The 12,742-nt window shown below is 48.7% G+C and overlaps 1 long non-coding RNA gene across 1 annotated transcript; it reads right to left on the reverse strand.

Moving 5' to 3' along the window:
* Positions 1–1,387: 1,387 nt before the first annotated feature.
* On the reverse strand, positions 1,388–9,568 carry LOC116991294. The gene is made up of 3 exons (XR_004416738.1): positions 9,557–9,568; positions 6,473–6,478; positions 1,388–1,653 (listed from the first exon to the last, which is right to left on the reverse strand). It is a non-coding gene; the product is annotated as an uncharacterized LOC116991294 (long non-coding RNA).
* Positions 9,569–12,742: the final 3,174 nt, after the last annotated feature.

Consider the following 12,742-nt stretch of genomic DNA (forward strand, 5'->3'; position numbering starts at 1 on the left):
ATCTTACTATTTTCTATGTCTATGTCTATGACATTTCCTATGTCTATGTCTATGTCTAAGAGTCAAGAGTGATTTATCGACCTATGTCCCAGATAGAACAATGAAATTCATACTTGTGGCAGCACAACAGAATATGTGAACATCGTACACTATAAACAATATGATAAATGAGAATGTATATACACACACACAAACACGCACACACGCACACACAAGCACAAATAAAAAACAAACAAATGCATGATAGTGCAATAATACCAATAACTAGACCCAGTGCAGACCCATTGGATCTGTTCCTCCAATGTCCGGTTGTGGTGGTGGGGAAGGGGGGGGGCGGCATGCGGCGTCACATGCACTCTATTAAGTTCAAACTCAGGTCTCTGGCGCTGTATGGAAGCAACTGTACCGCTGTGCCACCACATATGTAATGCCAAGGAAGGGTGAAAGTATGAGACGCTGGATGGGGCAGAGATGGGTGGGTGGATGGACAGAGGAAGGAGTTGATGGTAGATGGAATGTGTGGATGGATGTGTGGACAGGGTTGGGCAGGTCGATGTTTAGATGCTTGGGGAAGGGAGGGAGATGTGGGTGGATGGGTGGGTGGGAGTGAGGCATTAATGCTGGATGGGTGGATTGATAGGTAGATGGATGATTGGTGACATGGAGGAACATGTGGGGAATTAGATGGATAGGAGGTTAGACGGACGGAGGGATTGGACTATGGTTAGACCATGTCATAAGTGATAGAAGCAGAATTAGGCCATTCGGCCCATCGAGTCTACTCCACCATCCAATCATGGTTGATCTATCTCTCCCTCCTAACCCCATTACCTCTGACACCGGTACTAATCACAAATCTATCTATCCCTGCCTTAAAAATATCCACTGATTTGGCCTCCACAGGCATCTGTGGCAAAGAATTCCACAGATTCACCACCCTCTGACTATGTGTTGTATGCAACGGCTGATGGGATGGAAGATGAGGACCAGGGGAATTCTGTCCCTGTTGCGACTGTGGGGGAGGGGGAGTAAGAGCGGAGCTGCGGGGTATTGAGGAAATCCTAGTGAGGGCCTCATCTATGATGGGAGAGGGGAACCCCAGTTCCCTAAAGAATGAGGACATCTCTGATGTCCTGGTATGGAACAACTCATCTTGGGCGCAAATGCTGCGTAGACGAAGGAATTGGGAGATGGGGATTGAGTCTTTACATGACGCAGAGTGGGAGGAAGTGTAATCTGCATAGCTGTTGTAGTCATTGGTTTATAATAAATGTCAGTTGATCGTCTGTCTCCTGTGATGGAGATGGTGAGATCAAGAAACGGTAGGGAGATGTCAGAGATGCGCCAAGTGAATTTGAGCGCAGGATGGAAATTAGTATTAAAGTTAATCAAGTCAGTGAGTTCTGCATGGGTGCAGGAGGTAGCACCGATGCAGTCGTCAATGTAGCGGAGGTAGAGGTTGTGGATATGGCCAGTGTATGCTTGGAACAGGGAATGTTCGATGTACCCTAGGGGCATAGCTGGGGCCCATGCGAGTGCCCATAGCTGCGCCTTGGACCTGGAGGAAGTGGAAGGAGTCGAAGGAGAAATTGTTAATGGTGAGGACCAGTTCTGCTATGCGGAGGAGAGTGTTGGTAGAGAGAAATTGGCTGGCTTTATTGTCACATCTTCCAGAACGAAATAATGAAATTCTCACTCCTAGCAGCAGCACGACAGGTGTGCATAAACTGTGCTCAGTAGATAATATAACAGACAAACAAAAACACGTTACATACATTTAAAAAAACAATACAGTGCAAAAACAAAATAACTTAGAGGTTTGCCAGGGTCCTGCAGAAACAGGCCCTTCGGCCCACCTAGTCCATGCTGTCTAGCGATCGTGGTACACTAGCATTATCCTGAGTTTGAGTTCAGTTTATTGTCACGTGTACTGAGGTACAGTGTAAAGGGCCTGTCCCACTTACATGTCCTTGGCACGCAAATTACACAACCTCGTGGTCACGTTGAGGCGCACGGCATCGTATGGCCGTTAGGGGCCGGTCCCACTGAGAAGCGCTGAGGGGTATGTTGTTCTGCGCGACATTGCGCGGGGCTCCGAAATTTTTGTATCGAATGAAAAATTTGATTGCCAACGGCCAGTCACGTAACTGACGGCCAAAGTGGGACAGGCCCAAGACCCTGGCGCGACGCAACGTCTCACCTCCAACAGCATCAGAAGCAGGCAAACGATCGCCGAGCTCGGCCTGGGGCTCAAGGCCACTGCGGTCCGGGTCCGGATCCGCCCCCGACTTCGACTCCCACAGCGGGACCAAGAAATTTGAAGATGGATGCAAAATGCAGGAGTAACTCAGTGGGACCGGCAGTATCTCTGGAGAGAAGCAATGGGTGATGTTTCGGGTCAAGACCATTCTTTTCAGACTGAAGAAGAGTCTCGACACGAAACATCACCCATTGCTTCTCTCCAGGGATGCGGCCGGTCCTGCTTAGTTACTCCTGCATTTTGTGTCCATCTTCAAATGACATCACGCACTCCAGACGGCTGTGCATACGCATGAAATCGCGCGCAACCTTCGCGGGACCGTCGCGGCTCAAGCGTGCCAAGGACACGTAAGTGAGACAGGCCCTTAAAGCTTTTGTTGCGTGCTATCCTTTCTGCAGAAAGACAATACATGATTACAATCGAGCCACCCACACATTGTACAGACACATGAAAAGGGGAATAATGTGAATTAAGTTTATTGGAAGATAAAATCCAGAAAAGTATGATCAAAGATAGTCCAAGGGTCTCCAATGAGGTAGATAGTAGCTCAGGACTAGGGACAATTTCCAATTTTACCAAAGCTGATTAACCTGCAAACCTGTACATCTTTGGAGTGCGGGAGGAAACTGGAGCACCCGGGGAAAATCCATATGGTCACGAGAAGAAAGGTACAGTATCGAACCGGTTGTCTGGCACTGTAATACAGCAACTCTACTGCTGCACCACTGTAGCCCATGAGAGATTCCTTTGATGGTGGGCAGGTCAGGATCTGTGATGTACTGGGCAATGTTGATACATCTCCTTCAAGCCTTCCTTGGAGAATGTTGGCTTGGGATCTTATGATTAGAGTAAGGTGGCGGGATGAGTAGTCGATCCATGAGCTATGTTGCCACCGAGCTACTCATTATATTTGATTAAGTTCTTCACCTTTAAACTATTCCAGCTATGCGCCCCTGCTGAATACGTTTCAGTGGGCTCTGATTTCCTCACAGAATTATGACTTTTCACTGATTCCTTATTCTAGGCCATTTGTTTGTTTGTTTTTCCCCCAGTTGCATTCACATGATTTGGAAAGCATGAATGTAAATATTTAAAACATTGAGCTGAGACCCGATCATGCTTACAATGCTGCGAATCACATTCTAATCCCTTCGGTAGCCCCATACCAATGGATTCAGCTTTAATGGATTAGAAAAATTGTGCATCTCTCGGCATTCATCCTTTCTACATGAAGCTGATTGAAACATCTGCCCGGTTTAAATAAACACACAATCTTAATCCAGCATGACAAAGAAATCTGCTCGGTTCAAATATCCATTATGCTCAGTATCCATTCACTTAGCGCAGTTTAAATATTAACAGGGTGCGCTGAGCATGATTGGGTTAACAGCGGGAAAATCTGTGCACATTCACAGTGCCTCACGTCTGTCTTTCTCGTGGCCCATTTATTCAATGCGATGAAAAATATTTCAGATCAATTGAAACTGGCAAGGCTCCTTAACATCAGCTTAATGAATAAAAGCACTTGTGATAAATGTTCTATAGGAAAATGGATTTGAAATAAATACTTTGTATTAAAATAATTTGGCTTTCAACAGGAAGTATTAACCCAAACTTCTGCTCCCTGGCAAAGTTTAGGGGTTTAAGGAGTTTAGTTCTGGATTAGAGCAGGATCATCACAAGCTGATTAGTTTTGTCATTCTAATATTTACATGCTTCATTTGCATTACGCTGTATGGTTAGAAATATCCTTCTATTTAAAAATGTACTCTGGTCACCTGAGGCCAAAGGGCCCGCACTTGTTGGATATCAACAAAGAGCCAGCACTGGATATACGCAGCGGGTCGGGCAGCATCTGTAGCAAGAGTATAGAAGTATTGAGTGTTGAGTGTAGAAGTTAGGAGGCCATGTTACACTCATATAAGATGTTGGGGAGGCTGCATTTAGAGTATTGTGTTCAGTTCTGGGCACCATGTTATATGAAAGATGTTGTCAAACTGGAAAGAGTACAGAGAAGATTTACGAGGATGTTGCCAGGACTAAAAGGTCTGAGAAATTGGGAGAGGTTGAGTAGGCCGGGACTCTATTCCTTGGAGCACAGGAGGATGAGGGGTGATCTTATAGAGGTGTATAAAATCATGAGGGGAATAGATCGGGTAGAGTCTGAGGAAGGGTCTCATCCCGAAACGTCACCCATTCCTTCTCTCCAGAGATGCTGCCTGTCCCGTAGAGTTACTCCAGCTTTTTGTGTCTAGATCGGGTAGATTCACAGAGTCTCTTGTCCAGAGTAGGTGAATTGAGGACCAGAGGACAAATGTTTAAAGTGAAGGGGAAAAAATGTAATAGGAATCTGAGGTGTAATTTTTTCACACAAAGGGTGTTGGGTGTATGGAACAAGTTGCCAGAGGAAGTAGTTGAGGCAGGGACTATCCCAACATTTAAGAAACAATTAGACAGGTACATGGATAGGACGGGTTTGGAGGGAAATGGATCAAACGCAGGCAGGTGGGACTAGTGTAGCTGGGACATGTTGGCCGGTGTGGGCAAGTTGGTCCTAAGGGCTTGTTTCCACGCTCCATCATTCTATGACGATGACTCTAAGAGGAATAGAGCTCATGTTAACACTGTTGGAGAAACCTAGTAGGTAAGGCAGTATCTATGGAGGGAAATGGATATTTGATGATTTGGGTCGGGTCCCTTCCTCTATATTGAAAGAGTAGAGGGGAGATAGCGAGTGGGTGGGGGCATGGGGCAAAACCCGGCACATATTAGGCTCGGCAGTCTACATCTCGATGGCATGAACATGAATCTACTAATTTCAGGTAACCTGTCCCCTCCCTCAGTCCCACTATCATGTATATATGTTCATAAATTATTGTGGCAGAAATAGACCATTCGGCCCATCAAGTCTACCATTCAATCATGGCTGATCTATCTTTCCCTCTCAACCCAATTCTCCTCCCCATAACCCCTGACCCCCATACTAATTCTTTCACCTGGCTCCTTTCACCTGGCCCCTTCTCCCTCCATCCACTCTCTCCACCACCCCCCCCCCCCCCTTGTTAACCCAATGCACCTCCTTCCTTTACCATCTGAAACCATTATCCGTAGACCCTGGTTACCTCCACTAAATACATCCTAGCCTCTCTACGCCACCCCCTCTCTCCTGACTCCACCCATCAATCCATCCTACCTCTCCTAGATACACCAGCTTTTTCTCTTCTCCCCCCTTCCTGAAGAAGGGTCCCGACCCACAACTTCCGTCTTCACTAAAGAAGACATAAATAATCTGCCGGAAATAGCAGGGGACCGCGGGTCAAAGGAGATGGAGGAACTGAGTAAAATCCAGGTTAGTCGGGAAGTGGTGTTGGGTAAATTGAAAGGATTAAAGGCCGATAAATCCCCAGGGCCAGATAGGCTGCATCCCAGAGTACTTAAGGAAGTAGCTCCAGAAATAGTGGATGCATTAGTGATAATTTTTCAAAACACTTTAGATTCTGGAGTAGTTCCTGAGGATTGGAGGGTAGCTAACAAAACCCCACTTTTTAAGAAGGGAGGGAGAGAGAAAACGGGGAATTACAGGCCAGCTAGTTTAACATCGGTAGTGGGGAAATTGCTAGAGTCAGTTATTAAAGATGGGATAGCAACACATTTGGAAAGTGGTGAAATCATTGGACAAAGTCAGCATGGATTTACAAAAGGTAAATCATGTCTGATGAATCTTATAGTTCGCGGATGTAACTAGTAGAGTGGATAGGGGAGAACCAGTGGATGTGTTTTAACTGGACTTTAAGAAGGCTTTCGACAAGGTCCCACATAAGAGATTAGTATACAAACTTAAAGCACACGGCATTGGGGGTTCAGTATTGATGTGGATAGAGAACTGGCTGGCAAACAGGAAGCAAAGAGTAGGAGTAAACGGGTCCATTTCACAATGGCAGGGAGTGACTAGTGGGGTACCGCAAGGCTCAGTGCTGGGACCCCAGCTATTTATAATATATATTAATGATCTGGATGAGGGAATTGAAGGCAACATCTCCAAGTTTGCGGATGACACTAAGCTGGGGGGGCAGTGTAAGCTGTGAGGAGGATGCTAGGAGACTGCAAGGTGACTTGGATAGGTTGGGTGAGTGGGCAAATGTTTGGCAGATGCAGTATAATGTGGATAAATGTGAGGTTATCCACTTTGGTGGCAAAAACAAGAAAGCAGACTTTTAGCTAAATGGTGGCCGATTAGGAAAAGGGGAGATGCAACGAGACCTGGGTGTCATAGTACACCAGTCATTGAAAGTAGGCATGCAGGTGCAGCAGGCAGTGAAGAAAGCGAATGGTATGTTAGCTTTCATAGGAAAAGGATTTGAATATAGGAGCAGGGAGGTTCTACTGCAGTTGTACAGGATCTTGGTGAGACCACACCTGGAGTATTGCGTACAGTTTTGGTCTCCAAATCTGAGGAAGGACATTATTGCCATAGAGGGAGTGCAGAGAAGGTTCACCAGACTGATTCCTGGGATGTCAGGACTTTCATATGAAGAAAGATTGGATAGACTCGGCTTATTCTCGCTAGAATTTAGGAGATTGAGGGGGGATCTTATAGAAACTTACAAAATTCTTAAGGGATTGGACAGGCTAGATGCAGGAAGATTGTTCCCGATGTTGGGGAAGTCCAGGACAAGGGGTCACAGCTTAAGGATAAGGGGGAAATCCTTTAAGACCGAGATGAGAAAAACATTTTTCACACAGAGAGTGGTGAATCTCTGGAACTCTGCCACAGAGGGTAGTTGAGGCCAGTTCATTGGCTATATTTAAGAGGGAGTTAGATGTGGCCCTTGTGGCTAAAGGGATCAGGGGGTATGGAGAGAAGGCAGGTACAGGATACTGAGTTGGATGATCAGCCATGATCATATTGAATGGTGGTGCAGGCTCGAAGGGCCGAATGGCCTACTCCTGCACCTATTTTCTATGTATCTATGTATCTATGTATCTATGTATCCATGTTTTCCAGAACTGCTGTCTGACCCGCTGAATATCTTCAGCACTTTGTGTTATTTTTTATAAACCAGCATCGGCAGTTCCTTGTTTTACTGTTTGTTTTCTTTGCACTGGGGCTGCACAGTGGCGCAGCAGGAGAGATACTGCCAGAGACCAGGGTTCGATCCTGACTTCGGGTGCTGTCTGTACGGAGTTTCTACGTTCCATCTGTGACCGTGTGGGTTTTTCTCCTGGTGCTCCGGTTTCCTCCCACACTCAAAAGACATGCAGGGTTGTAGGTTAATTGGCTTCAATAAAATTGTAAATCTTCCCCAGTGTGTAGGATAGTGTTAGTGTAGGGGGTGATCACTGGTCAGCACGGACACAGCGGGCCGAAGGGCCTGTTCCCCCATAACCTTTCACTGTAACATATTCTCCCCACAAGTTCACAAACACCCCCACTGATTTTACAACTTACCCACACCTTCACAGTAGTCAGTTAAGCTGCCAACCCATAGTATTTTGGAATGAGAGAGGAAACTGGAACTGCCAGGAGAACATGCAAACTCCACACAAGCAGCACCCAAGGTCAGGATTGAAGGTGAGTTACTAGAGTGGTGAGGCAGTAGGTCTTCTGGCACCTTCAGATGATGCCTGATCAGCTGGGAGCAGCCAGCGTTCTCTGCTTCTTTGCTTCAGTTCCAAGCCTCACTATCCAGTGTTTCACTTCATGACATCTAAGGGCATCAGCGGTTATGGGGAGAAGGCAGGACAATGAGGTTGAGAAGGAAAGATAGATCAGCTATGATAGAATGGCGGAGTAGACTCGATGGACCAAATGGCCTACCTCTGCTCATATCACAGTGATATCACATATCACATATCACAGCGCTGGCAGTGCCAGAGACCCTGGTTTGATCCCGACTACGGGTGCTGTCTGTACGGACTTTGTATGTTCTCCCCATGACCACGTGGGTTTTCTCCGAGATCTTCAGTTTCCTCCCACCCTCCAAAGACGTACAGGTATGTAGGTTAATTGGCTCGGCATAAGTGTAAATTGTCCCTAGTGTGTGTGGAGATAGTGTTAATGTATGGGGATCGCTGGTCGGTGCGGACTCAGGGGTCCGAAAGGCTTGTTTCCGCACTGTATCTCTAAACTAAACTAAAAAACTGAATGATGATTTATGAAAAGACCAGCGGTAAAATGAATTTCTTGTATTTATCATTAAAGCAATACGATGGTATTGGTCTGGTGGACAATGTTCTCCTTGAACGAGATGGACATTGAGTGTGAGATATGCTTACAGCACATTAACTTAATGTGTGTGCTACCTACCAGATCTGGAACCAAAACTAAAAAAATCACTTGCATGAACTGAGGAAGACCTTCCATAATTAGATTTAGATTTAAAATTTAGATTTGAGAGATACTGCGAGGAAACAGGCCCTTCAGCCCACTAGGTCAGCACTGACCAGCAATCACGCTGGGACGAAAGGCAGGTCCCTCACTTTGCCATTCCTACTGTGGATATCTTACCTGCATTGCCTTGTAGTGAGCACCTTCCACCTCCATCATGCACAACAATGACCTTGTTACTAGGTAACACAGTAAGCACACAGCAGTATCAACAGCACCCTGCCTCATTGATGTGTCCTAGACACAAACAGCCGGTGGACTGTAAAGGGCCTGTCCCACTTGGTCTTCATTTGCGCCTCATTTACGTGTCATATGTAAAATAGGTTGACACGTCATTATGTGTGACTTCGCATGCAAATCATGCGTCATCATGCCGTTTGGTGTGCGTGACATCATTAGAATACCCAATGCATGGTCACGCACGGTGACGTAACCACGTGAGACGTCGGGGCGCCAATGCATCAGCGTGCGTACCCAATGCGTCAGCGTGCGTACCCAATGCGTCAGAGTGCGTACGCGATGCATGACGCAGGTGGCGCAACCATTTCGTGCAACACGTAATCCTGGATCGCCGCGCGATACCGCGCGCAACTCCACACTCCCCCACGCCTCTCCATGCGCCCGGCCCACGCTACCCACATGCTACCCGTGCATCACAACGCGACGGCCACATTTTTGGAGGTCGCGTAAATGGTGTGCAAATGACGGCCTAGTTAGACAGGTCCTTAACTCAGCGGACCAGATAGCATCGCTGGGGAGAAGGATTATGTGACGTTTCGGTTCTGTTTAAACCAGCCTCTACAGTTCCTTCCTACACATCTCATCTGCTCCACTGCAAATTCTCTTCAAAGTATGCCAACTTTGAAGAAGCTCTCCTCCCGAGATGTTGTCTGGCCTGTTGAGTTAACGGCCTGTCCCACCAGCATGCGACTGCATGTGGCGAGCTTGAGCCATACGGCCTCGCGGGGCCGGTCTCACTTCGATCGCCGGAGCCGTATGGAGTTGTGCGGGGCTGGTCCCGACATCGCGCGGGGCTTAGAAAAACTGACACTGTCCAAAAATTCTGCGCGGCAACGGCCTGTCGGCAGCTGTACGCAGCGTCTCGACGCCGTACGCAGCGTCTTGATGCTGTACGCCTAACACGTGGCATTGCGCGATGACGTCACCGCCCGGCGTGCCGTTGCATGATGACGTATCCGCCCGATGCCGTGCGACATCCAAATTCAGTCAGCCCGCCTCCTGCCCAGCTGATTGGTGAGTATGATGTCATGACCAGCCCCGCACAACTCCAGACGGCTCCGCGGTTGGAAGTGGGACCGGCCCCGCGAGTCCGTACGCCTCAAGCCACCACGTTTGGTTGCGCTAGACGCATGCAATCGCATGCTGGTGGGACAGACCCTTTACTCCAGCTTTTTGTGCCAAACTTCAGTTTAAACCAGCATCTGCAGTTCCTTCCGACTTATTGATGCTGTCCTCATTGATATCAGGACAGACTGTCACATTTTTTTTGTTATTGACTTAATGAAACTACGTTTAAGCCTCCCAATTCAGATTTAATAGAAATTCTGTCACCAACACATTGGAAATTATGTTATCACTGCATATCTCCACTTCACAGTACGAGCTCCTGGCTGCATTGCTACAGCCGCTGATTAGATTACATCTCTTTCTCCACAATTGACTGGACTTGCATTACAATGGGGAATGAGAATAAAGGTTTTTAAGAAGGAACTGCAGATGCTGGAAAATCGTCACATACAACAAATAGTCCTCCGTCATTTTCCGCACATCCAACATGACCACACCACTCGCCACATCTTCCCATCTCCCCCCCTGTCTGCTTTCCGCAAAGACCGCTCCCTCCGTAACTCCCTGGTCAATTGAATTGAATTGAATTGAATCCTTTATTTGTCATTCAGACCTTTCGGTCTGAACGAAATGTCGTTGCCTGCAGCCATACATGTAATAATAAACAACACACAATAAACACAAATTAACATCCACCACAGTGAGTTCACCAAACACCTCCTCACTGTGATGGAGGCAAAAGTCTTAGGGTTACTGTCTCTTCCCTCCTCTTCTCCCTCTGCGCTGAGGCGATACCCCACCGGGCGATGGTAAGTCAGTCCCGCGGTTCAAGCTCCGCGGCCCGGAGGTGGTCGAAGCTGCCGATGTCGTCCACTGGCCCACGGCTGAGCCCCGGATTCAGGTAGCCGCCGCCAGAACGCCGCCTCAGCCACCGGAGCACAGTCTCCGCCCCGCACCGGGCCGCACCCACGGGAGCGTCTCAGCCCCGCACCGGGCCGCCCACACGGGAGCGCCTTCCAGCTGGGAGCTGGTCCGCCCTCACGGGAGCGCCTTCTAGCCGGGAGCCCGTCGCCCTCACCGGAGCGCCTTCTAGCCGGAAGTCGGTCCACCTTCATGGGAGCGCCTTCTAGCCAGGAGCCGGGTCGCCCTCACGGGAGTGTCTCAGCCCCGCGCCGTCCGCCCTCACCAGAGCGCCGAGTCGTGCTGCTGCCTGAACGCCGCCGCAGTTCAGAGACGGCCAGCCTCGCGTTGGTAAGTCCTGGCTGGCTCAACCTCCGGAGCCTCGAGGTCGGTCGCAGGTTGGAGGCCGCCAGCTCCGCCATTAGGCCTCAGCTCAGACGGGGAAGAGAAGGGGGATACGACAAAAAAGTCGCATTCCCCCGAAGGGAGAGACAGAAAGCCCTGTTTCAGCCACCACACACATAACACAACCTTTCCCTCCTGCACCATCCCCTCCCCAGGCACTTTCCCTTGCAACCGCAAGAGGTGCTACACCTATCGCTTTACCTCCCCCCTCGACTCCATTCAAGGACCCAAGCAGTCGTTCCAGGTGCGACAGAGGTTCACCTGCATCTCCTCCAACCTCATCTGTTGCATCTGCTGCTCTAGATGTCAGCTGATCTACATCGGTGAGACCAAGCGTAGATTTGGCGATCGCATCACCCAACACCTCCGCTCAGTCCGCATTAACTAAACTGACCTCCCGGTGGCTCAGCACTTCAACTCCCCCTCCCATTCCGAATCCGACCTCTCTTTCCTGGGCCTCCTCCATGGCCAGAGTGAGCACCACTGGAAATTGGAGGAGCAGCACCTCATATTCTGCTTGGGCAGTCTGCACCCTAGTGGCATAAACATTGAATTCACCAATTTCCGGTAGCCCTTGCTGTCTCCTCCCCTTCTCAGCTCTCCCTCAGCCCTCGGGCTCCTCCTCTTCCTTTTTCTTTTCTTCTCCCCATCCCCCCCCCCCCCCCCCCACATCAGTCTGAAGAAGGGTTTTGGCCTGAAACGTTGCCTATTTCCATCGCTCCATAGATGCTGCTGCACCCGCTGAGTTTCTTCAGCACTTTTGTCTACCGAGTATTAAAAATGTATCCTTTAACCAGCTTTTTTCCTTGCTGGATCACATGGAGAGGTGGTCCATGTATTCAGAGCACTGGGAGAGATTTTGTTGTTTGTTCTCCATTCACTTCCGCTTCAGGGTCTGTGAGCCGGGAGTTAGTATTTAAAGCCTGAAGAAGGGTCTGGAACTGAAACGTCACCCATTCCTACTTTCCAGAGATGCTGCCTGTCCCGTTGAGTTACTCCAACATGTTGTGTCTATCTTCGGTTTAAACCAGCATCTGCAGTTCCTTCCTACACAGCTGGTATTTAAAGCTCCCTTCAGTGTTCACCCTCCAGCTCAGAGGAAGGGAGGCCATTAACCGTGGCTCCGGTTTTCTAGTTCTGATGGGTCCAGGGTGTTTGGATAAGAACCTTTAAAAATAGGACGGAATGGTGTCGCAGCGAAAGAGTGGCATGGTGGCGCAATCATGGAGCCTAACAGCGCCAGAGACCCAGGTTCAATCCTGACTTCAGATGCTGTCTGTACGGAGATTGTACGTTCTCCTCGTGACCTGCGTGGATCACTCCAGGATCTCCGGTTTCTTCCCACGCTCCAAAGACCTTCAGGGTTGTAGGTTAATTGGCTTTGATAAAATTATAAACTGGCCCTCGTGTGAGTAGGATAGTGTTGGTGTTCGGGGATCGCTGGTCAGCGCAGACCTAGTGGGCCGAAGAGCCTATTATCA

Source organism: Amblyraja radiata, chromosome 33 (genome assembly GCF_010909765.2).
Source record: "Amblyraja radiata isolate CabotCenter1 chromosome 33, sAmbRad1.1.pri, whole genome shotgun sequence".
In the NCBI taxonomy this organism is placed as follows: Eukaryota; Metazoa; Chordata; class Chondrichthyes; order Rajiformes; family Rajidae; genus Amblyraja; species Amblyraja radiata.